The sequence below is a fragment of the Papio anubis genome, chromosome 6 (genome assembly GCF_008728515.1).
Source record: "Papio anubis isolate 15944 chromosome 6, Panubis1.0, whole genome shotgun sequence".
NCBI lineage: Eukaryota > Metazoa > Chordata > Mammalia > Primates > Cercopithecidae > Papio > Papio anubis.
Window position 1 is genome coordinate 40,240,365 of NC_044981.1, and position 26,239 is coordinate 40,266,603.

General features: G+C 41.6%; 1 protein-coding gene across 8 annotated transcripts in view; it reads right to left on the reverse strand.

Annotated features, from left to right (window-relative positions):
- Positions 1 to 26,239, reverse strand: part of USP49 (ubiquitin specific peptidase 49) — a 109,260-nt gene that overhangs the window by 66,729 nt on the left and 16,292 nt on the right. For 5 of the 8 annotated variants that reach the window (XM_021936560.2, XM_009205150.4, XM_031666836.1 and 2 more), the window contains one exon: positions 16,719 to 16,792. The exons of 1 other annotated variant lie outside the window; for it this stretch is intronic. The gene's annotated coding sequence lies outside the window, so the exon portion shown is untranslated. Of the gene's footprint in view, positions 1 to 16,718; positions 16,793 to 26,239 lie in introns of those variants that run through there. 2 more of the 8 variants (XM_021936558.2, XM_021936557.2) reach the window with 1 other exon arrangement.

A 26,239-nucleotide genomic window follows, 5' to 3' on the forward strand; every position in this document is an offset into this window, starting at 1 on the left:
AAACATACTTTTTTCCCTTTGCTTTGCATTCCCAAATAGCTGCTATGTGGTAAGTTGAACAAAGATATGCAGAATTTGCAAAAGAAACACTCTGAAGACATGCTAGCATGCAACTTCAAATGACACAGCACCACTGGGGACTCAGAGAAATCACAGAGGCAGATAAGCCTAGGGGGCATTGACAAGCACTTGATGTATTTATTTCTGAAGACAGGATGTCAAGTGCAAACTCTGCCAAACTCAATGCAGACTCCTCCCTTATCCACAGTTTTGCTTTCTGAGGTTTCAGTTACCTGTGGTCTGAAAAACATGAGTACAAGTACAGTAAGATATTTTGAGAGAAAGAAACCACATTCACAAAACTTTTGTCACACCATATTGTTATAGTTGTTCTATTATTGTTGTTGTTAATCTCTTACTGTGCTTAATTTATAAATTAAGCTTTATAGGTATGTATATATAGGAAAAACATGGTATATATAGGGTTCGGTACTGTCCGTGGTGCTGGATACCATGGTACTGAAACAGGCATCCACTGGGAGTTTTGGAAATGTATCCCCTGAGGATAAGGGAAGACTATTGTTCCTGGAGTTTCCAGCTACAAACCAAGGACCAGTGTGTGCAACTGGTAGGGATCTGCTGGCTAGACGGCAACTGCTGGTCAGTGGCTGTCATCTTCAACTACAAAGGATAAAGTGTGGCTATCAACATCTGCATTCTTCAACCAGTTATTTACCTTAGTGCTAAAGTGACAGTTGGCCTTGAGGCATATTTACTCATCTACCTAAAAATAAAACTGGAAGTAAAGGGAGAACACATAAAAAGCTTAATAAAATTTGTATTGAGCATGTTATCTCCTTTCAGCACGTTATCTCCTTTTAACCCTCTTTGTATCTTACTATAGAAAGATCTCATCTGGGCGTGGTGGCTCAAGCCTATAATACCAGCACTTTGGGAGGCCAAGGCAGGTGCATCGCTTGTGCTCAGGAGTTCAAGACCAGCCTGGGCAACATGGCAAAACCCCATCTCTACAAAAAAGATACAAAAATTAGCCGGGCATAGTGGCGCATGCTTGTAGTCCCAGCTCCTCGGGAGGCTGAGGCAGGAGGATCACTTGAGCCTGGGTGGCAGAGGTTGCAGCCACTGCACTTTAGCCTGGGCAACAGAGTGGGACCCAGTCTCAAAAAAATAGTTTGCCTAACCTCATCTAGAATATGAGGAACTCTTCCTTGGTATTCTAATACCTTCTTCACACCCAAGATTATGGCATGCCTAACTATAATTCCTGTTTTCCTTTATCCACCTGATTAGACTCTGAAGTCCTTAAGACCTGGGATAATGAGCCTGTTATTGTTATCTCTGTAACACAGGCATTACATGCATACTTAAAAAGTTCATCAGTAAGTGAGGATTCAATGGATGGATGAATCTCCTGAAGCCACATTTAGTACAGACACAGTCAAAGTGACTTCTCTCTCAGTAGAGCAGCTGCTATACTATTCAACTATGGTAATGTCAACCAGCGATTTAGCAGATATCTTAAAGACTGAAGATACAGACAAAATGCAGATGGTGTGTGTGTGTGTGTGTGTCTGCGTGTGTGTGTGTGTGTAGCATGTGGCGCTGTGTATCAGGGAGCACTTTTCAGTATCCTAAGGGCTCCATCCATATTTAGCCTAGCATTGCTGCTCCATCATTCAGGCATCTTCCTGGCTGCTGAACAAAGTCGGTCCCTAACTAGAGATCTACCAAAACCAAAGGAAAACCCATTCTAAGATGAGAGACTTCCCCCTCATCATAATGGGTATAATAAATATTACCTCTTCCCCAAGGTTGTCATAAAAGAGAGATTTACACAATAATAGGTATCTATGCTTGCCTGCTCCAGCTGCTTTATTCTTTTAAATTAAGTCACAGCATTCATATTATGAGAGCACTGTGTTCCTTATCTTAGTGATAGTTCCCTATCTCAAGATTCCTTCCTCCTTCACCGCTTCCCATATCCCATCAATTCCCAAATCCTATTGATTCTTCCTTCTGAGCTTTGACTATTTCTCTCCATCATATCTTTATAATGACCAATCAGGCCCTACATGCTCGGATCCCTTTTTCTCTCTGATCTCATTATTCTTCCTCTCACTTACTCCCCATGAGCCACATTGGCCTCCTCACTGTTCTTCCAACACACCAGGCAATCTCTCATCTCAGACCTGTGCAATTCTGTTTTTTTTCTGCCTATAATGCTCTTCCCTCAGATATCTACATGGCTTGCATCCTCACTTCATTCAGATGTGTGCTTCGATGTTTCCTTCTCAGTAACACCTTCCTTGGTCACTCTATTATAAAATTCCCCACTTAATACTCTCATTTCTTTTCCCAATTTGTTTTCCTCCCTAGCAATTATCGCTATCTAAGCATAGTATGTATTTACTTATGTATAGTCTTTCTCCCCCACTAGACTATAAGCTCCATGAGGGCAGAGAGTTCTATCTGGGTCACAGCTATATCTCAAGCACTTGGAACAGCACCTAGCAGAAAAAACATGCTTAGTACTTATTTTCTGAAGGAATGAATAAAACTACCTCCACATCCATTGCCTCTATTCTAATTTAAACTATCATCAGTTCTAGCCCACATTAGTGTAACTGCCTTTTAATGGGTCTTCCTGCATTCAGCCTAAAACCTAAATATGTCATTCTCACTGCCTTGGGGAGAAAGTCCAAACTCCTCAACATGGCTTGTCTTTCATAGTCTGATCCTGCATACCTCTCTAGCTCATCCCTCTTTCTCTACCCCATGACTATGCTCCAGTTGTTCTAAAGCATTTTAAGTTCCCCAAAGGAACTATTCTCTCTTACTTCTGGGTCTTCCCATAAGCTGCTCCCTCCCCTAGAACATTGTCATCATTCCCCTGGCTATCCATTCCTTCCTTAGCCTGACTCTTACTTATCCATCACATCTTAGTATAGTCACTCCTTCCTCCAAGAAACCTTCCACTACCCTCCAAGGCTGGATTAAGCATTATCTTCTATGTGCTCTCCGAGCACGTGTGTATACTTTCCCTTATTCAGCATCTACCATGCTGCACTGTAATTTTCTGTCTGCTTGACTGTGTCCCAACTATAAAAAACCTGAAGAAAACACGATGCCGAGAACAGAGCAGGTACCTAATAAATTTTGTTGAAGACCGAATGAATAAACAAATAACGCTCTACTTCAGTGTCCTCTTTGGCAAATTATTAATTGCTATGTCTAAGATTTTTTTACACACAGAGCTGAAAAAATATTCTGATAAAAACTGAGAAAGCTAAAGTAATTTTTAAATTAGAGTTCAAAAAATAAGACAACCTTTCTGATCAAAAAGAATACTTTAAACCATGATGAAAGGGTCCTAAAATAAACTAGAATACCAATGGAAATAGTTGCAGACAATATAAAAAGAAAGTGTGTAACCTGTGTCTAAATGTTGTATATCCTAGAATATCGTCCGGAAACCATCGCAGTTGACCGAAGACAAAGTGGACGACAGATGGGTGTCCGGGTCAGGATGAATAAAGGAAGTCGAAGTCGAGGTCGGGGAGAGAGAGAGAGGAGGTGAGGCAGTTGAGAGAGAGAGAAAAAAAAATCAACTAATTGCAACATTTGAACTTTACTGGGATCCTAATTCAAATCAACCAGTAGATTTTTTGAGACAGAGTCTGGCTCACCAGCCAGCCAGGCTGGAGTGCAGTGGAAGTAGCGATCTGCGGCTCCTGCAAGCTCCGCCTCGGAGTTCCGCCATTCTCCTGCCTCAGCCTCCCGAGTGTAGCTGGGACTACGAAGCCCACAACTGGCGCCCGGCTGAATTTTGTATTTTTGTAGAGGCGGGGTTTCACCGTGGTCTCGATCTCCTGACCTTGTGATCCGCCCGCCTCGGCCTCCCAAAGTGCTGGGATTACAGGCGTGAGCCACCGCGCCCGGCAGCAAATGATTTTTAAAATGAGATAAATGAGGAAATTTGAACACTGACTACTAGATAGTCGACGATATTAAGAAATTACTATCAATTTTTATATGCTTGAAAATTATTGTAGTTTTTTGTTTGTTTGTTTTTTGAGATGTAGTCTTGCTCTGTTACCAGGCTGGAGTGCAATGGTGCGATCTCGGCTCACTGCAAACTCGGTTCAAGTGATTCCCCTGCCTCAGCCTCCTGAGTAGCTGGGGCAACAGACATGCACCACCAGGCCCGGCTAATTTTTTTTTGTATTTTAGTAGAGATGTGGTTTCACCCTGTTGGCCAGGATGGTCTCCCTCGTGATCCACCTGCCTCAGCCTCCCAAAGTGCTAGAATTACAGGCATGAGCCACCACGCCCGGCCGATAATTATTATTATTTCTTAAAGAACTCATCGGCCGGGCACAGTGGCTCATGCCTGTAATCCTAGCATTTTGGGAGGCTAAGACAGGCAGATTGCCTGAGCTCAGGAGTTCAAGACCAGCCTGGGCTAGATTGTGAAACCCCATCTCTACTAAAATATAAAAATTAGCTGGGTGTGGTGGCACACACCTGTAATCCCAGCTACCCAGGAGGCTGAGGCAGGAGAATCGCTTGAACCAGGAGACAGAGGTTGCAGTGAGCTGAGATCACGCCACTGCACTTTAGCCTGGGCAACAGAGTGATACTCTGTCTCAAAAAATAATAATAATAATAATAATAATAATAATAAAATAAAACAAAACCAGGGCCAGGTGCAGTAACTCACACCTGTAATCCCAGCACTTTGGGAGGTCAAGGCAGGCAGATCACAAAGTCAGGAGATCGAGACCATCCTGATTAACATGGTGAAACCCCGTCTCTACCAAAAATACAAAAAATTAGCCAGGCATGGTGGCGGATGTCTGTAGTCCCAGCTACTCAGGAGGCTGAGGCAAGAAAATGGCGTGAACCCAGGAGGCGGAACTTGCAGTGAGCCAAGATCACGCCACTCCACTCCAGCCTGGGCGACAGAGCGAGACTCAGTCTCTAAATAAATAAATAAATTAATTAATTAATTAAAAAACCCAATATAAGTATAGAACATTAAAATTCTATGAGTAGGCCGGGCGCGGTGGCTCAAGCCTGTAATCCTAGCACTTTGGGAGGCCGAGACGGGCGGATCACAAGGTCAGGAGATCGAGACCATCCTGGCTAACACGGTGAAACCCCGTCTCTACTAAAAAGTACAAAAAACCAGCCGGGCGAGGTGGCGAGCGCCTGTAGTCCCAGCTACTCGGGAGGCTGAGGCAGGAGAATGGCGTAAACCCGGGAGGCGGAGCTTGCAGTGAGCAGAGATCCGGCCACTGCACTCCAGCCTGGGTGACAGAGCGAGACTCCGTCTCAAAAAAAATAAATAAATAAATAAATAAAATAAAATAAAATTCTATGAGTATTCTCCCGCTGCTTTCTGTCTCCAGTAGCCTCTCTAGAGGTAACTACTGTTAACTGAGCATCCTTCTGGGGCACATTTCCAGGAATATTTTATGCATTTAGAAATATGATGCTTAATGTAAGTTGTATCCTATATGTTATTCTAAATTTTGCCCTTTTTAACTTAATATATCTTAGACATTTTCCCATATATCTGGCTTTACATTGCTCTTTTTTTTTTTGAGACAGAGTCTCACTCTGTCACCCAGGCTGGAGTGCAGTGGCACGATCTCAGCTCACTGCAACCTCCACCTCCCTGGTTCAAGCAATTCCCCTACCTCAGCCTCCCGAGTAGATGGGATTACAGGTGCACACCACCATGCCCAGCTAATTTTTTTGTATTTTTAGTAGAGACGGGGTTTCACCATATTGGCCAGACTGGTCTCAAACTCCTGTCCTCAGGCAATCCACCCACCTCGGCCTCCCAAAGTGCTGGGATTACAGGCGTGAGCCACCGCACTCGGCCACATCACTCTTTTTAAAGACTGTAGCATATCCTATGATATGAAGTGCATAATGCATTTAACTAGCCCCCACGAGAAGAGAATTATGCCATTTTGGTGTTTCATTATTATAAACAATACACCATAGATATGGTTGGGTATATATCATGGAACACTTACACAAGTGCATCTGTGACATAATTTACAGAAAATGAATTGCTGTGTCAAGGGATATACGCTTTTAAATTTTGGATAGAGATCATCAAACTGGCCTCCAAAACGTTACGCTACTTTACACACTACCCCCTAATTACCCACCAGCAGTATTTGAGAATGCATTTCCCTAATACTGGAGACTGATACAACTTTAAATATGTTTCAATAGGACATTTGAAAAATAATATATACATATATTTTGTTTGTACATCTTTACAGTGAATATTGATCTATCTTTTTTCTTTTTATGTGAACTGTCAATTCATGTCTTTTCTTTCCTTTTTTTTTTAGACTGAGTCTCGCTCTGTTGCCCAGGCTGGAGTGCAGTCACACGATCTTCGCCTCCTGGGTTCACGCCGTTCTCCTGCCTAAGCCTCCTGAGTAGCTGGGATTACACACCCGCCACCACGTCCGTCTAATTTTTTTTTTTTCCGTATTTTTTAGTAGAGACAGGGTTTCACCATGTTAGCCAGGATGGTCTTAATCTCCTGACCTCGTGATCCGCCCGCCTCGACCTCCCAAGTGCTGGGATTACAGGCGTGAGCCACTGCGTCCAGTCAATTCATGTCTTTTCTATTGGGCTCTCAACCTTGTAAAATTGATTTGTAAAAATATTTTGTGTTCTAATGAAATCAGAGTACATGGTTTCAAAAGGAAAAGACGGTCCTCAAACTACAGGTTTAAAAATACTAAAAGATCAGCTTAAAAATAAGAGCACATTAAGGAAACAATGTGATTTAATGAACTCAATTTTTTAAATAGTGTATGATATGTTTACAGCACATTCAGACAAATATCAAAAAACAAAGGAATACAGAAGACATGTTAGATGATCATATATTTAACCAACCATGAAATTCACACTTATTTATTTTATTTTATTTTGAGACAGAGTCTCACTCTGTTACCCGGACTGGAGCGCAATGGTGTGATCTCGGCTCACTGCAACCTCCACCTCCCAGGTTCCAGCAATTCTCATGCCTCAGCCTCCAGAGTAGCTGGGATTATGGGCATGCGCTACCACACCTGGCTAATTTTTTTTGTTTTTTATTAGAGATGGGGTTTCACCAGGTTGGCCAGGCTGGTCTCGAACTCTTAGCCTCAAGCAATCTGCCCATCTCAGCCTCCCAAACTGTTGGGATTACAGGCATGAGCCACAGCAGCCTGTAATCTGCTCTCACGCTTAAGCCGGCCTCTCATGCTTAATATTTGAATGTACTAACTGCTCCTTAATTCAGCACTTCTTTCCACCTTCCTCCAGTTCTAGATATGGCACTCCTATTTACCTGACGTGAAAACCTGACTTTCTCTTTAACTCCTTATTCATGTCACAATCAAGTCAGTTACAAAGCCTACTAATTTGTATTCAGAAAGGGGAGTATTAGATCCTAGTCTAGGCTCTCTGTTATGATAGCTCATTTAAGAGTATGAATTCAAATGCCCCCCTTGCTTCTTGACTTCTTGAACCTCGTCACCCTCCCCATTTCCACTGCTATCCCCTTGCCCCAAATCTGTCCTTACACTGCATGCCTGCATTATTACTGTTTTAACTGCTAGTGGATCTTGATGCCTACAATCTTTCTGGATCTACTACAGTAAATCTTAAGTATTATCATGGGTATTAAACAAAAACAGCATTTTCATTCTATACTGATTCCCCTGCTTAAAAACCACATCAGCTATCTGATATCCAATAGCTAGGCACAGTATAACTTAAATTTATTATTTAACTTTCCTGAATTTGTCTTAATGTTCTCAGAGTTGATGTGATTATATAAAATAATGTATGTGATAGTACCTAGCATATAAAAGGTGCTCAAAAAATTAGATGAACATTAATGTAAATGAATTTTCGAAACCTCAATATTTATTTATTTATTTGTTTGTTTGTTTTTCATTCACCCTCACCCACGCTGAAGCGCAGTGGCATGATCACAGCTCACTGTAGCCTTGATCTCCTCAGGCTCAGGTGACCATCCCACCTCAGCCCTTTGAGCAGCTGGGATTACAGGCATGTGCCACCACACCTGGCTAATTTTTGTAATTTTTTTGTTTGTTTTGTTTTTTTTTTTTTTTTTTTTTTTTTTTGGTAGAGACAGTTTCGCTGTGTCTCCCAGGCTGGTTTCAAATTCCTGAGTTCAACCAATCCTACCACCTCAGCCTCTCAAAGTGCTAGGATTTCCTGAGCCACCACACCTGGCCATAAACCTCAACATAATTTGACGGGATTTTTAAATTAGAGAAAAGACCAAATGTCTAACACAAGTCTTAGTATTTTGCATGCACTTGATAATATATGTTAAACCCTGGGCTTCCAGTAAAACAAAGCAGAATGAATATATTTACCTCTTTTCTCTCTTAAAATCACAACAAAGGGGTTTTTAAAAGGGCATAAATTCATAAGGACAGAAAAAATAGGGCTGGGCGCAGTGGCTCATGCCTGTAATCCCAGCACTTTGGGAGGCCGAGGCAGGTGGATCACCTGAGGTAAGGAGTTCGAGACCAGTCTGGCCAACATGGTGAAACCCCGTCTCTACTAAAAATACAAAAATTAGCCAGGCATGGTGGCACATGCCTGTAATTGCAGCTACTCAGGAGGCTGAGGCACAAGAATCACTTGAACTCGGGAGGCGGAGATTGAAGTCAGCAGAGATGGCGCCACTACACTCCAGCCTAGGTGACAGAGTGAGACTCCGTCTCAAAACAAAACAAAACAAAACAAAACAAAAAATCTCCTTTCATACCTTCAATGAAGGGAAGGCCAAAATGCCACCCAATTAAAAAAAAAAAAAGTTTCTATTAAAGTGTATTTTAAACTTAAAATAATCTTTGGAAAAAAATTTGGGTCATTCATGTTTTAAATGTCAGTTTCTTTTTCCATTAATATTCTAATGGTATTCCAGTTGTCAGTATTTAGAAATGGCTGAAGTTAGTGAGTGATAAGACAGACATCTAGCCAGTGAGCAAAGAGTCTGACAGCCATATTAGTTAACCTTCAAGTCGGTATTAAGTGACTCAATCTAATGAGCCAAGTCATATCTTTTTGTATAAAAGTCTATTAAATAAATTACAGGGTTTGGGGAGCAACTCACCAGGAAAAGAAAATCTCATGCATTTAAGAATATTTTTCTTCAAATAATAATAAAAAAAAAGAATAAATTTAACATCCATTGGTATCTCATTTTCTTTTTTTCTTTTTCTTTTTTCTTTATTTATTTTTGAGACGGAGTCTTGCTCTGTCGCCCAGGTTGGAGTGCAGTGGTGCAATCTCGGCTTGTTGCAGTCTTTGCCTCCTGGGTTCAAGCAATTCTCCTGCCTCAGCCTCCCAAGTAGCTGGGATTACAGGCACCCGCCATCATGCCCGGCTAATTTTTGTATTTTTTGTAGAGATGGGGTTTCACCATGTTGGCCAGGCTGGTCTTGAACTCCTGACCTCAGGTGATCCACCCACCTGAGCCTCCCAAAGTGCGGGGATTACAGGCATAAGCCACCGCGCCCAGCCCTCATTTTCTTTATTTCTTGACAAAACTAGCACTAACTCTGAAAGCAAAACAAGGTAAAATCAACCACAATAATAAGAGGACAGGCCCATCTTTATTGTTACTCTGGGGTTCCACGTAAAATTTGAAAAATCCTAAACCATGTTGTGCCTTTGTTGTGTTTTTATTTATTTTTATTTTTGGAGAGCGGGTCACACTATATTGCCCAGGCTGGTCTCAAACAAACTCCTGGGTTCAAGCAATCCTCTGGCTTCTGCCTCCCTAAATACTGGGATTACAGGTATGAGGCCACCATGCTCGGCTTGTTTTTTTGTTTGTTTGTTTGTTTTTTGTTTTTTTAAGAGATGGGGTCTTGCTCTATTGCCCAGGCTTAAGTGCAGTGATGTGATTACAGCACACTGTAACCTCGAACTCCTGAGCTCAAGCTATCCTCCTGCCTCAACTTCCTGAGTAGCTAGGACTATAGGTGCATGCCACCATGCCTGGCCTTTTTCTCCCCCCCCAGAGTCAGGGTCTAACTATGTTGCCCGGGATGGTGTAGAACTCCTGACCTCGCCGGGTATGGTGGCTCACGCCTGTAATCCCAGCACTTTGGGAGGCCGAGGCGGGTGGATCACGAGGTCAGGAGATCGAGACCATCCTGGCTAACATGGTGAAATCCCGTCTCTACTAAAAAATACAAAAAATTAGCCGGGCATGGTGGCGGGCGCCTGTAGTCCCAGCTTCTTGGGAGGTTGAGGCAGGAGAATGGTGTGAACCCGGGAACCAGAGCTTGCAGTGAGCCAAGATTGCGCCATAGCACTCCAGCCTAGGTGACAGAGCGAAACTCCATCTAAAAAAAAAAAAAAAAAGAACTCCTGACCTCAAGCAATCCTCCCACCTCAACCTTCCAAAGCATGCCTTTATTTTTTTTTTTTTGAGACAGAGTCTCCCTCTGTCGCCAGGCTGGGGTGCAATGGTGCGATCTCGGCTCACAGAAAAACCTCCGCCTCCCAGGTTCAAGCAATTCTCCTGCCTCAGCCTCCCAAGTAGCTGGGACTACAGGCGCCCATCACCATACCCAGCTAATTCTTGTATTTTTAGTAGAGACGGGGTTTTGTAGTGTTAGGATGGTCTCGATCTCCTGACCCCGTGATCCACCCACCTCGGCCTCCCAAAGTGCTAGGATTACAGGCGTGAGCCACTGCGCCCAGCCCTGTGTGGTGCCTTTTTTAACAATCAAAATTCGCAAAATGTCAAGCCACTCTATCCTAGCACTCAGCCACTGAGACACACTAGTGCTATCAACTCTCAGATTCCCCTAAAGAGGCAACTGTGTCTAGGCAAAGAACTCAAAGGCTAAAATGGAAGCTGTTAATAGCACATAAGCTCCATGATGGTAGAGATTTTTTTGCTTTAATAGAACAGGGCTGGCCGGGCGCGGTGGCTCAAGCCTGTAATCCCAGCACTTTGGGAGGCCGAGACGGGCGGATCACGAGGTCAGGAGATCGAGACCATCCTGGCTAACACGGTGAAACCCCGTCTCTACTAAAAATACAAGAAAATTAGCCGGGCGAGGTGGTGGGCGCCTGTGGTCCCAGCTACTTGGGAGGCTGAGGCAGGAGAATGGCGTGAACCCGGGGGGGCGGAGCTTGCAGTGAGCCGAGATCGCGCCACTGCACTCCAGCCTGGGGCACAGAGCAAGACTCCGTCTCAAAAAAAAAAAAAAAAAAAAAATAGAACAGGGCTAGAACACAGTAGGTGTTCAGTTAATACTGTAAAACAAAAGGTTGAAAGGACATGAAAGGGCCTGTCCAAAGTTGGGAGCAACTCATACAAACAACATTCTGAGTTTGGTACCTATCAGTGGGAGAGACATCATGACTTTCAGCCCACACTGGGATCATTACAATGTTCTGAGATAGAAAGAAACCACAGAGCTTATCACAGCAAATCTAATGAGAAGAGTGGCCTTATTTTACATTTTTGTTAATCTTTTAAAGTCTAGGTTAAGGAAAACAGCTATATTCTCCTATCTGCTTCTGCGTTCAGTCAATTGTACATTATGTAGCCTCTGGAAAACTTCATTGCACACTTGTAAGAGAATGAGGGTAGAAATTCTAGAATTGTTAGGAAAATTGTTTTAACTTCATCAGCCCCTGAAAGGTTCTTGAGGGGCCCCTAGACCACCCTTTAAGACATTGTTTTAAAAGATATGTACAATAAGAGCCATAACTTTCATCAATATTCAGAAGAGATTCTCAAACAAGGGAAAGGGGTTAAAAAAACATGGAGAGAAAAAGAGGAAAACATCACTGACTACCTGCAACCATACTCACAGGAGGGCCAAGACATTTTATTAGTGTACTTGTTGTTACTTTAACTGTCGCTTACTCTGTAGTTCACCATATTTTAACAAGAAATGAATTGCTATTTGAAGAAAAGTCAGACCCCAGAACAAAAATCACATACAACACTTCCTCCTAGTTCCTATATAAATGTCAATTGCTAATGCACATTTACTCTTTAGGCCATCACATTCTAATGATATGACCTGTAAGTCACCTTTCTCCTGGCTTTTCTTCTCCTGTACAACTTTCTGCTGTCACTCAAATATTCTTTAACAGGATGAAAGAGCAATTTCCAATTATCAATCAGTTCCAAACTGCTGCGCAGTTCAATCTTTCTGTCTGCATGTTTCTATGAATAGCAGCTAAATGGCAATCTACAAATCAACTCTAATCCCTTCTAAACATATGTTGTTCTTTAGTTAGGTAATTTCTATATACTATAAATGATTCATAATGAAGCAAAACAGCAATATTCATTTAAGCACGGTCAAGAAAAATAATTATTTATGAATAATCATCTCATATCATGTTTCCCATACTTAAAATACAAGATTTCAAATTTTTCTTCACACAGGCAAACAAAACCCAATAGTTAGGGTGACTTTTTCAGGAGATATTTGGTTTTTATGTCTTATTTAAATTCTCACAACCATAGTAAACCTTATAAGAGTTATTAACTAGGCCAGCACTCCCTGGTCAATAGCATAGGCCTAGGTTTAAATCCTGAAGCTGCCACTTGCAATGTGACTTTGGGCAAATTACTCAATCTGCACCTCACTTTTCTCAGCTTTAAGATGAAGACAATAACAGTATCTACCTTATAAGTGACAGGATTAAATGAGATAATAAATAAATGAGTAAGGCACTTAAAACATTGTCTGACACACAATACATACTAGTAAATGTTAACTTCCGTTTTTATTTATTTATTTTTATTTTATTTTATTTTTGGAGACGGAGTCTCTCGCTGTTGCCAGGCTGGAGTGCAATGGCGCGATCTTGGCTCACTGCAACCTCCACCTTCCGGGTTCAAGAAATTCTCCTGCTTCAGCCTCCTGAGTAGCTGGGATTACAGGCATGTGCCACCACATCCATCTAATTTTTGTATTTTTAGTAGAGATGGGGTTTCACCATGTTGGTCAGGCTGATCTCGAACTCCTGACCTCGTGATCTGCCCGCCTTGGCCTCCCAAAGTGCTGGGATTACAGGCATGAGCCACTGTGCCCAGCCAACTTGTTTTTATATTTTAGCCTTCTAAAATAGCCTCACTATCTATAGTCACAGCAGATAGAATAGTCCATAATAATCTAATCTAATCCAGAGCAATTCAAGAGGGAAATACTAAAAAGAGATTACTGTTTCTGTTTTGTTGTTGTTGTTTTGAGACAGAGTCTTGCTCTGTCACCCAGGCTGGAGTGCAGTGGCGCAATCTCAGCTCACTGCAACCTCTGCCTCCTGGGTTCAAGCAATTCTCCTGTTTCAGCCTCCCAAGTAGCTGGGATTACAGGCATGCGCCACCACGTCTGGCTAATTTTTGTATTTTTAGTAGAGATGGGGTTTCATCATATTGGTCACGCTGGTCTTGAACTCCTCACCTCAGGTGATCTACCTGCCTCGGCCTCCCAAAGTGCTGGGATTACAGGCGTGAGCGACCACGCCTAGCCTGTTTCTATTCCTAGTCTTTTTTTTTTTTTTTTTTAAACACTGAGATAACAGGAAACAGTAAAAATAGATTACTGTTTCTAAGTGTTCTTCCTTCTTAAAATAGTTAATTGTCTATACCACCTAAGAAAGTGCTGACAAGCCATACAAACAGTATCAGAAATATGATCAAAACTACTATGATTCTAGGCCCAGGTACAGTGGTGGGCACCTATAGTCCCAGCTACTCAGGAGGCTCAGAGAGGTGGATCACTTGAGTCTAGGAGTTAAAGGCCAGCTGGGTAGTACAGCAAGACTCTGTCTCTTTAAATTAAATAAAAAATAAAATAACCACTATGATCCTGTGTGTAAAAAGGAAAAAAAAAAAAAAACAACTTCAGGCTGGATGCAGTACCTCATGCCTGTAATCCCAGCACTTTGGGAGGCCGAGGTAGGATCACTTGAGGCCAGGAGTTCAAGACCAGCCTGGCCAACATAGCGAGATTCCATCTCTACTAAAAATACAAAAATTAGCTGGGCACGGTGGCACACACCTATAATCCCAGCTAGTCAGGAGGCTGAGGCACAAGAATTGCTTAAACCTGGGAGGTGGAAGTTGCAGTGAACCAAGTCTGCACCACTGCATACCAGTCTGGGAAAGAGAGGAAGATTATCTCAAAAAAAAAATAGAGGCCGGGTGTGGTGGCTCACGCCTGTAATCCCAGCACTTCGGGAGGCCGAGGCAGGCGGATCACGAGGTCAGGAGATCGAGACCATCCTGGCTAACATGGTGAAACGCCGTCTCTACTAAAAATACAGAAACAAAATTAGCCTGGTGTGGTGGCGGGTGCCTGTAGTCCCAGCTACTCGGGAGGCTGAGGCAGGAGAATGTCGTGAACCCGGGAGGTGGAGGTTGCAGTGAGCTGAGATCGCGCCACTGCACTCCAGCCTGGGCTACAGAGCAAGACTCCATCTCAAAAAAAAAAAAAAAATAGAAAAGAAAAAAAACTCAAGAAGGCACATCCTTCAAAATAGATTGACAGAAACACAACACAGCATTTGACATAGCTATCTAGAAACAAGAGAATTGTGTATCCTGCTTTACAAGACACCTTTACAGGCAAGATGAACCTATGTTAGCCTGAAGATAGTTGTTTATTTATAAATAAATATCATATTTATTTATTTATTTTTTTTTGAGACGAAGTCTCGCTCTGCCACCCAGGCTGGAGTACAGTGGCCGGATCTCAGCTCACTGCAAACTCCGCCTTCCGGGTTCACGCCATTCTCCTGCCTCAGCCTCCCAAGTAGCTGGGACTACAGGCGCCTGCCACCTCGCCTGGCTAGTTTTTTGTATTTTTAGTAGAGACGGGGTTTCACCGTGTTAGCCAGGATGGTCTCGATCTCCTGACCTCGTGATCTGCCCATCTCGGCCTCCCAAAGTGCTGGGATTACAGGCTGAGCCACCGCGCCCGGCCTATAAATATCATATACACCATAAGATATACAGTAAAAGGTAAAGGTATAGAACTTTATTCTGACACATAGTCTAGCAGCATACTTAGAGATGAAGTCAAAAAGAAAATTTTTCATGAAAAAAACTAAAAAGCTTTTGCCACCATGTTTAACCTTATCTGAGATGGTTTAACTCTTAGAATGTATCAGAGAAAAATTTATGTGTAGATGGCTGGTACATAAAAATGCTAATTGGGATACATATGAGAATCATAGTTAACATTTACTAAACACTTACTTCGTTCCAGACATTATTTCAAGTTTTTTATATGGATTAACAAATCAATTGCTATGAGATAGCATTTTATTGTCCTCACCTTATATCCAAGGAATTGAGGCACAGAGATAACATGCCCAAATGTCAAGTTAATAGTGACTGGTTAAAAATGGTCTGGCTCCAAGTCCATGTTTTTAACCACTAGGCAAAGAAGGTTGCACAAATACATGCCATATACTTATAGATTCTGGGAGGAGGGTAAGATTCAGGTAGAGGATTGTAGTTATCTGGTAGTTTTAAATTATTGACATGAATGTATAAACTTGCATAATTTAAAAAAATTTTATATCTCATAAACTTAGTCAAACCTTTTACTGGGCTTTCTGTAGAATCCCATTTCTTTAAGAAGGTCTTACTCTGTTGCCCAGGCTGGAGGGCAGTGGAATGATTATACTTCGCTGCAGCCTCAGTTCCCTGGGCTCAAGCAATACTCTCACCTTAGCCTCCCAGGTAGCTAGCCATCACACCTGGCTTTTTATTTATTTATTTATTTTTTGGTACAGATGAGGTCTTGCTATATTGCCCAGGCTTGTCTAGAATTCCTGGTCTCAGCCAGGCGCAGTGGCTCACGCCTGTAATCCCAGCACTTTGGGAGGCACATCCCAGCACAAGGTGGGCAGATCACTTGAGGTCAGGAGTTTAAGACCAGCCTGGCCAACACCATGAAACCCCGTTTCTACAAAAATTAGCCAGGGGTTGTGGCAGATGCCTGTAGTCCCAGCTAGTTAGGAGGCTGAAGCAAGAGAATTAATTGCTTGCACCCGCGAGGCAGAGGTTGCAGTGAGCTGAGATCACACCACTGCACTCCAGCCTGGGTGACAGAGCAAGACTCCATCTCAAAACTAAATAAATAAATAAAAGAATTCCTGCCCTCAAGTCATCCTCCCACCTCAACCTCCCAAAGCAGAATTATATTTGATTACCACCAGACACACATCTGCACTTGCTCAAATGAACGGGATCCCCGTGGTGGGACAAACATAGCAAATGATAGCATTTGGAGAAAAAGAAGAGGTAGATAATTATTCTTGACAGGTCATGACAGATATGAGCTCTATCTTGCCACCAATAAGTTTCAAGACCTATCCTAGACTTGTTTTAGTATGGTTGCTGGTCTTTAGGTCCCATTTTAACTTCAAATATGGCTGTGTCCCCTTATAGCTTAAGTTAATTCGTGGTACTAAAAAATTCACAAGGTTAAGATGAAAGTAAGCGGTGAAAGTTCAGAATGGAGTAAGACAAACAGTAACTGATCAGTTACCCTCATAGTATGCCAACCTCAGCCACACATAATACTATTATTACAAATAGCTTTCATTAATAATGTTTTATTACAGTTTTTATTTCTTACCCATTAAACAAGTTTTTTCCATCTTCTTCCATATTATTCCACAGTCATTGGTTAGGTTTCCTCTTCTCTATTACCTACAAGTGGGAAACCATCTGTAAGGCTGGGCTAATACACGGCAAGAAAAAAGCAATTTCATGAATTGTAATTACAAATTCAAAAAAGGACCAGTATATTACAATGCATTAAACTCCCGACAAGTCCTTAAAACTGATGTAAGAGTGAAAAAAACTGTGATCTTTCTTTTTAGCTAAGAGTAACCAAAGAGTCAGTCACTTATGGGTAGACTGATCAATGGAAGTATTAAAGGTTTACTTCCTGAAAAACGCAATTCTGCATTTGTTTTAGGTCTTAAAAATTACACATTATATTTGCATACAATCTGAAACTCAGAAAAGAAACACACAAATTCATGGTAACAAAAATACCTGAATATCAAAAGCTAAAATTATTTTAGCGTAAGTGAAATATAAAATAACAAGATGGCATGAGGTGACTCTTTTGTGCTAAGTGGGTTTATGACCTATATGTAAGCGGCATGCTTCTTTAAAAGCGGTATATATTCTGTACACAAGGACGATATATTAGCCAAAGACATCTAGAGTTTATGATTTGGACAAATTACATGTATAAGAATATTTAAGGTTTCTGACACTTTTTCAGGAAGCAGGACTCAGTATTAAGCTTGAGATCGGCAAGCTGGGCCACCACTATACGAGGAAAGAAGATTCTCTATTGTGTCACCCTAACAGCTAACACAGATTTCCTCTTGGAAGAAACTTTAAGAAAATATGTTCCCGGCCAGGCGCCCGCCGCCCTGTCTGGGAAGTGAGGAGCGCCTCTGTGCGCCTGCTGTGCAACCCTCCAAGTGTGAAGTGACAGCCTTATGTGTTATCTTTCTGCCCTTAACAAGTTTGCATTATCGACATTAAAATTTACTTTTTAATTAAAAGTTTTATAATTGGAGAATATATATATTTTTTTTTAAAAAAAGAAAAAAGACAATATGTTCACGGCTGGGTGCGGTGGCTCATGTCTGTAATCCCAGAACTTTCGGAGGCCAAGACGGGCAGATCATGAGGTCAGGAGATCAAGACAATCCAGGCTAACATCTTGAAACCCCATCTCTACTAAAAATACAAAAAAAAAAAAAAAAAAAACCATAGCAGGGCGTGGCGGCAGGCACCTGGGGTCCCAGCTACTCGGGAGGCTGAGGCAAGAGAATGGTGTGAATCCGGGAGGCAGAGCTTGCAGTGAGCTGAGATCATGCCACTGCACTCCAGCCTGGGCGGCAGAGTGAGGTCCATCTCAAAAAAAAAAAAAGAAAAGAAAATACGTTCCCATAATATGGGCTCCCATCACTCATGTACAGTTCCCTTGGAGTAGGTGGTTCGCTGCAGAGTGGCTGGCTGTCAAGATCCTAGAATGGTTGTCAAGAAAGGGAAATTGCTCTGCATTAGACAGGGAAGAATTCGGTTTTATATCGCTGAAAGGAATGGGGAGAAGAATGAGGAGGAGAGGGAAAGAATAAGAAGAAAAGAGTTAGTATAATGGAGCAGAGCTGGGATTAGGTGGGGGTGAAGCTCTTGGGTCAAGGGAGGTCTGAAAACATTTTAAGAACAGGAATGTTTTACTAGGGAAGTTGTTTACATTAATGCAAAGTAAGGCTCACTCCATCTCTATTTTGCCCCTTTCTTCAGGTAGGTACACATAATCTGCAAATGCCCTGTGTGAATAGTGCCTTTCTGAAAATCAAAGAGGGAGCCAAGTTTCACATGTGGGTGCACTATGGTGCAAATCAGTGGCATGAGGCCAGAAAGTAGGTCCCAGGAAGCATAAGAGGTTACAAGATCATGAAACCCAGCAAATAAATATTTTTAGGGAAAGCTTACAACTTCTAGTTCTAGGTTGGGGGTTCTGAGGCAACCATATCCATGAAAACCTAAGCTGACACTTTATGGATAGGGGTTTCACTTCCATAAAATGTCCCTCAAATGACCCTACGTTCAATCTAAGAACACCAAAAAATTTAAAGTTAACTTAATTACATTTAAAACCAAGTTATTCCAATTAATTTGGGATGCTCCCCCAAAGCTGACTATAATAATCAGTTCCATACCAAGTAGCACCTAGGATATGTACGTAACCATATGGAGTTTAGGCTTAAAGCCCTAGGCAAGTTATATTAATAAATGTGAAGATTAGCAACTTCAATAATTACGATGGTAATCTTGAACACTGGGAAATTATAATAAATCAGCTCAATGCTGAAAACTATTAATAAGATTCCACAGTTCAAATATTTTCTATCCAGGTCCCACTTATATCATTTACACTACTGCAATATACTTTTAAATGGGTGGGAACTGAAATTACAGACATAAAACAAATCACTACAGTAGGAACTAACTAAAAATGTGGATGACATCCCTTTAAATGGTCATTAGAAAGGAAGTTCCCAAAGTTAGGAGGCCATATTCCAAGCTTACCTGTTACTGAAACATGCTGAACTCTCAGGGGCTGTCTGGCTCATGCAAGAAAAGAGCACATGATGTGGAGTAACAGAGACCAGTCATCATCATGGTGTCCATTTATTACAAGACCTTCCTTAACTTCTCCGAGCCTGTTTTCTAATCTACTTCACAGCACTGGTGTAAGGAATAAATGAGAACGCAAGTAAAACACCAGTGTACTGCCTGGCACATAGCTGATGATCAACAAAGGTTTAATTCTCTTCCTTTATCTACCTTTGGTTTAAAGCAATTTTCAGGGCTTGAAAAGGAGAAAATCCATTCTTGAAACCTTACCCAATTTACTCTTATTCTGCCAAATAATAACAATGATGATGATGGTGATGATTATTATTATAGCCAGCAACACTGATAACAGTGTTTAATGTGTGCCAGAAACACAGTTAAGTGCTGTTATATATATTAACAAATTCAATCCTCACAACAACTGTGAGGTAGATATTTTTATTCCAATTTTACAGATGAGGAAACTGTGGCATACATAAGTTCCACAGCTAATAAGTGGCAAGGCAAGGATTCAAACCCAGGTTTCTGCTCTTTAGAAATATACCAGGCTGGGAGCAGTGGCTTACATCTGCAATCCCAGCACTTTGGAAGGCCAAGACAGGAGGCTTACTTGAGCCCAGGAGCTTGAGACCAGCCTAGGCAACACAGGGAGACCCTACCTCTACAAAAAATAATTTGCTGTGTGTTTTGGCATAAGTCTGTAGTCCCAGCTACTTGGGAGGCTAAGACAGGAAGATCACTTGAGACCAGGAGGTCAAGGCTGCAGTGAGTTGTGTGTGATTGTACCACTGCACTCCAGCCTGAGTGACAGAGTGACACCTTGTTGAAAGAAAGAAAGAAAGAAAGAAAGAAAGAAAGGAAGGAAGGAAGGAAGGAAGGAAGGAAGGAAGGAAGGAAGGAAGAAGGAGGGAGGGAGGGAGGGAGGGGAGGGAGGGAAGGGAGGGAGGGGAGGGAGGGAAGGGGGAGGGAGGAAGGAAGGGAGGTGGCAGGGAGAGAGGGAGGGAGGGAGGGAGGAAGGAAGGAAGGAAAGAAGGAAGGTAGGTAGGTAGTGGTGGACACAGTGGATAGAACATAATGGAATGGATGGAATAGGAAGAAATATAAATATAATGAGAGGAAGAAGAGAGAAATATATTTTATATCAAAAAATATTTTAATGTACATTTTATATGTTTTAAAGTTTAAAAAGTGGACCAAGAGAATATTAATACATTTAAGTCAGTAAATAAACTTAACCAAGATTACACCTTTTTCAGCAAGCTCAATAACGTGGCACATTCCAAACTACAAACATTTATTAACCTATGCTGTACCTCATCTGTAAGTGCCTTGCCCTGTAAGCTCCTGGAGGACAGAAATAGCATCTTGTCTTACTTATTGTCATAGCAATACCTTTGATGTCTGAAAAAGTGCCTTGTCCTTAGTAGGTGCTTCAGTACATACTGACCAAAGAATGGAGAGGCTGGATACGAAACACAGACAAAATTTTCTAGTCTGCCTATTATTTCCCTTTACATTCTAAGGCACTAGCACACTATACTTGTTTTCCACTATCCACACACTCCATAATTTTACTAATAGCAAGGCCTTGATGGATTTAAGTGTTTTCCTTGACCCAGTCACATTTTTGGCCTATCCAAATCCATTTCTTTTTTTTTTTTTTGAGACGGAGTCTCACTCTTTCGCCCAGGCTGGAGTATAGTGGCACCATCTTGGCTCACTGCAACCTCCGCCTCCCAGGTTCAAGTGATTCTCCTGCCTCAGCCTCCTGAGTAGCTGGGATTACAGGCACGCGCCACCACACCTGGCTAATTTTTGTATTTTTAGTAGAGATGGGGTTTCACCATATTGGTCAGGCTGGTCTCAAACTTCTGACCTCGTGATCTACCCCCTCTCAGCCTCCCAAAGTGCTGGGATTACATGTGTGAGCCACCACGCTCAGCCCCAAATCTATTACAATCTATAAGGTCACATAGCAAAATGTCTTACAACAAAAAGTCTCTAATATACAATTAGAAGATTCATGAATGAAAGCAAAACATACTGTTATGTCACTTAGGTTTTTCAAAGTGCTTCCACGCATATCCCCTCGGTGCCTCAAGACAGCCGTGAGAGTAGGCAAGGCAGTCTATAATAATCTAGGAAGTTGCATCTAATCCTGTTTTGGAGTGGAAATATATCCTCATTGTCACTGCCAATGAATCAATGGCTCAAAACCTGAATTAGACACTTTCTCTGCATTGTGGTACAAAGTCTATAAGAATAACATATTTTTAAGTCAATGTCATAAATGACTTTTTAAATCATAAATGATCAACCATCTAATTGAACTTTTTTTTTTTTTTTAAATTAAGACAGAGCTTTGCTCTGTCGCCCAGGCTGGAGTGCAGTGGCACGATCTCGGCTCACTGCAGCCTCCGCCTCCTGGGTTCAAGTGATTCTTCTGCCTCAGCCTCCCAAGTAGCTGGGACTACAGTGCATCACCACACCTGATTAATTTTTGTATTTTTAGTAAAGAGGGGGTTCACCATGTTGGCCAGGATGGTCTTGAACTCCTGACCTCGTGATCCGCCAGCCTCGGCCTCTGAAAGTTTTGAGATTACAGGCGTGAGCCACTGCAACCAGCCGTAATTGAAGTTAAAACAGCCCAAACGCCTTGGAAGACACAAGGCAGAGGAAATTCACACAACTAAATAAAGAAAAAATTTACATGCATTTACAGTTAAATAAAGAAAACTTTAAAATTTTAAGGAGACCACAATCAGCAATTACAATTAAATCTCTCTTGGCTGCTAAATTGGGAAGCCCAGTACAGGATAGCAGGAAGAGAACTAAACTAGGTATCAGGAAGCCTGGGTTTCAGTCCACACTCTGCCACTGATTAATTATGTTATCTCCAGTCCCACTCAAATTTAAAATTCTAAAATTTTGTACATATTGCCCAGAGTAAATAAGAAACATATAACATTTTACATTTCAGTGCACCACACAGAAAGCATGAAAAAAAGGTTCAAGATCTGCTGACTTTACTAAGATTCAAAAGTATTAGTTTGCCATGGGTTTTGTCCATTTATGGCTCTCAATAATGGTTTAAGTTCAAACTCAAGGCCTCTGCACAGAAACTGTAAAACAGAGATTTTTGAATTATTGTGAAATACAAAGGGTAGAAGGAATGCATTTACACATTTTGACTATGATTCAGAATAATCTAGGTGGTAATAGTGCTGTTCATTTGCTACATGAATTGACTTCTTAGAAGCTATTTATTAAAATGCTTCCTCACCATTAAACAGAAATGCAGTCCACAAAGCTGTATTTACAGTATACATGGAATGGTAATCTAGACTGTGAGATTCCTGGGAGGAAGGATTATTTATCATCCATTATTGTGTCCTGTTGACATAGCATAGTACATAGTACAAAGGACATATTAACATATACTGCTGGCCAAATGAATCACTGATAGGGGATCCCGGGTTTTTTTTTTGAGACAATCTCACTCTGTTGCCCAGGCTGGAGGGTAGTGGCATGATCTTAGCTCACTGCAACCTCTGCCTCCCAGGTAAGTAATTTGCATGCTTCAGCCTCCCAAGTAGCTGGGATTACAGGTTCGCACCACCACATCCAGGTAATTTTTGTATTTTTAGTAGAGACAGGGTTTCACCATGTTGTCCAGGTTGGTCTTGAACTCCTGGCCTCAAGTGATCTGCCCAGGCCTACAAAAGTGCTGGGATTATAGGTGTGGGCCACCACCGTGCTGGGCTGAGGATCCCATTTTTTACATTTATCTTAAATTTTACTTCCTAGGCAATATGCTGCCTAACATTTATAAAATACTTTTTTTTACAGACAGGGTCTCACTATGTTGCCCAGGCTGGTCTTGAACTCCAGACTCCAGGGCGCAAGTGACCCTACCACCTCAGCCTCCCAAGTAGCTGGGACTACAGGCACCTGCCAGCCACCCCACCCAGCTCTTAAGTACCTATTTTCATTAAAAACTTCATGTGATATTTACCACTGCAAATGGTAATTTTATCATCTCTCCACACATATATTTTTGTATTAGAGAAAAAATTATCATATTGTTTTAGCTTGCTTTTTTTTTTTTTTTGAGACGGAGTCTTGCTCTTATTGCCCAAGCTGGAATGCAATGGCATAATCTCAGCTCACTGCAACCTCTGCCTCCTGGGTTTAAGCGATTCTCCTGCCTTAGCCTCCCAAGTAGCTGGATTACAGGCACCTGCCACCACACCCGGCTAATTTTTGTATTTTTAGTAGAGACAGGGTTTTGCCACGTTGGCCAGGCTGGTCTCAAACTCCTGACCTCGTGATCCACCCACCTCGGCCTCCCAAAGTGCTGGGATTACAGGCGTGAGCCATCGCACCTGGCCGTTTCAGCTGTCTTAAATAAAAACAATTTGGGATCATTACAACGATGCATAAAAGATCCAGAGTCTGACTGAAAGATGGCCAGGCCCCACATCATAAATTTCCTTCTCTAAATGGCTGTATGATGACTAGGATCAAAATGGCTTTAGGAATCCACTTGCCCTGTTGATTGTCTTCCATATGTTATAAGATACTAGATGGATCTGTTAATGTGTAAGGGATATATGAGCACGAAAGATTGAAAAAGCCTCAGATTTAGAATGAGATGGCTTCAGTTTAAGGTCCAGGTTATCTACTTAATACCAGTGTGACCTTGGGCAATTCAGTAACGTCTTGAGAATCCCTACTTTCTCATTTGTAAAGCATATAACATCAGCTCTACTTTCTTCCAAAAGAGTTGCAAAGATCAAATAAGAAAATGTGTGTAAGTGCATTATAAACTGGCAAGAGCTGTACATATGTTAGGTATTCTTTCTTTGCTACCAAAGAAAGCAAACACTTTAGATCATTATTCTAGCAAAAAGAAACACTGACATTCAAACATCCCAGATGTTCTGGGGCAGGCTGGGATAAAAGAGCTTCATCATTCAGGTAGAATTCAAGAATCCTAAAATGTGTTGGGTATCTGGGTCTTTACAATTTTAACTGACAGCTTAATAAGAACTAAAAGACATACGATCTTAGCCAGATTGGGAGTTCTTCTCACCAAAAAATAACATGACCTGAGAGCAAAGGAACGTGCTTGCATTCTCCTCAGTCATCCAAGATAAATGCAAATAAAAACAATACCAAATCCCATTTAGTTTGTAGAGCAGCAGCATCAGCCACAAAGATCACCTTTTATATAGTTTCTACTTTATCACTCTGCTTAAAGCTAATCCTGCTTCTTATATGTCCCACATATAATAAATATTAATTGGTAGAGTTCAGTCTGTCAGCATACATTAAAATCATTAATTCTGTCATTATCAAGCACTTCTTATAAATACTATACAGTAATTTTGTTAGCAAAGCAACAATTTTAATAAGAGATTTATGAATATTATACTTCCTCCTAGATACCATATTGTGTGAGGTGTTTTCATGTATACTTGCTCAGTTAATTCTCACAATGAGGTGGGTATCAGCAGCATTTTACAGCATGAAGCACAGAGGGCCCAATTTCATTAGGAAATGACCCAGGATCACACAGCAAGGAAGCAGCAACACGTAGGCCCAAGATAATTGCTTTGAATTGCTGCAATTCTAGTATCCCTACATCAGTGCCAAGGAACATACAATTTATTTAAGTAGGTTTTTTGCCTGTGGTAAAACTTAGTTGGAAGTTAGCCTTGTTTGAGAAGTTACTCAACTGTGAATCTGCACTTATCCTACAAAAATGGTTTCTAACTTTAAACATAGGTCAGACAGGTATGGTGGCTCATGCCTATAATCCCAACACTTTCAGAGGCAAGCATGGGAGGACTGCTTGAGGCCAGCAGTTTGAGACCAGCCTGGCCAACAGAGTGAGACCCTGCCTCTATGTTTTGTTTTTGAAACAGGGTCTTGCTCTGTCGCCCAGGTTGGAGTGCAGTAGCGCAATTATGGCTCACTGCAGCCTCAAACTCCAGGGTGCAAGCTATCCTTTCACCTCAGCCTCCCAAGTAGCTGGGACCACAGGCGCATGCCACCACACCTGGCTAATTTTTTTTTTTAGTTTTATGTAGAGATGGAGGGTCTCCCTATGTTAAGGAGAAGCCCAAAGCAAACTGAATTGTGCTAAGACAAACCAGAAAAACTCAAAATGCCTCTGAAAGTGGGGATAGCAGACAAGGCTAAAAAAAGAATGGGGTAGAAGTTCTATCCCTAGATTGCCACCCTGTCTCCAAGCAGCTGCTGGGCAGAGGATGGGAGGTTTGTTCTCTGGAAAGATTACTAGAGAGACTCTGGACTAGGCACAACTGGGGCAGGCCCACCAGTCTAAAAAAGATGGTGATTAAGAGAAAGTTGATATCCTGAAAGGTGAGACATCCCTAGCCATTTTCCCCACTCAGCTTCCCAAATGTTGCAGCCAGGTTTGTAAGCCCTAAGCAGATAATAGGAACATTCTTTCTGGGGATGAACCTGGTCAAGAGAAAAGCACAAATACTGACTGTTAGAGGTGTCCTCTCAAATATGGGTCCTTGACTAATCAGCTTACAATGAAAACCACCAGTTAACTTTTAGAAGCCGCCACTCCAAAAAGCTGGCAAATCCAGCTTTCAGTTTTTTCGTGGCTCACTCTTGAATATGAGTAAAACAGCCAAAGCTATACTTTTAACAAAATTCCCTAAATGAAAGATCAAAATAAATGAAATGAACAAGTAAGGTATTTTAAGGAAACAGAGATTTTACAGAAAGCTAAGGAAATAACACGTTCAGAGAACAGCTAGCCCATCTATGAAACAAAAATAATGCTACTAAAAAAAGCTACTAAAAAGCAACATTCACAGAAAAAAAAACTCTTGAATATTAAAAATATGACAGCATAAATATAAAACTAATTAGAAAGGTCTTAAGATGAAGTTCAAGACACCCCCCAGAAAGCAGAGTAAAGAGACAAAAACACGGGAAATAGGA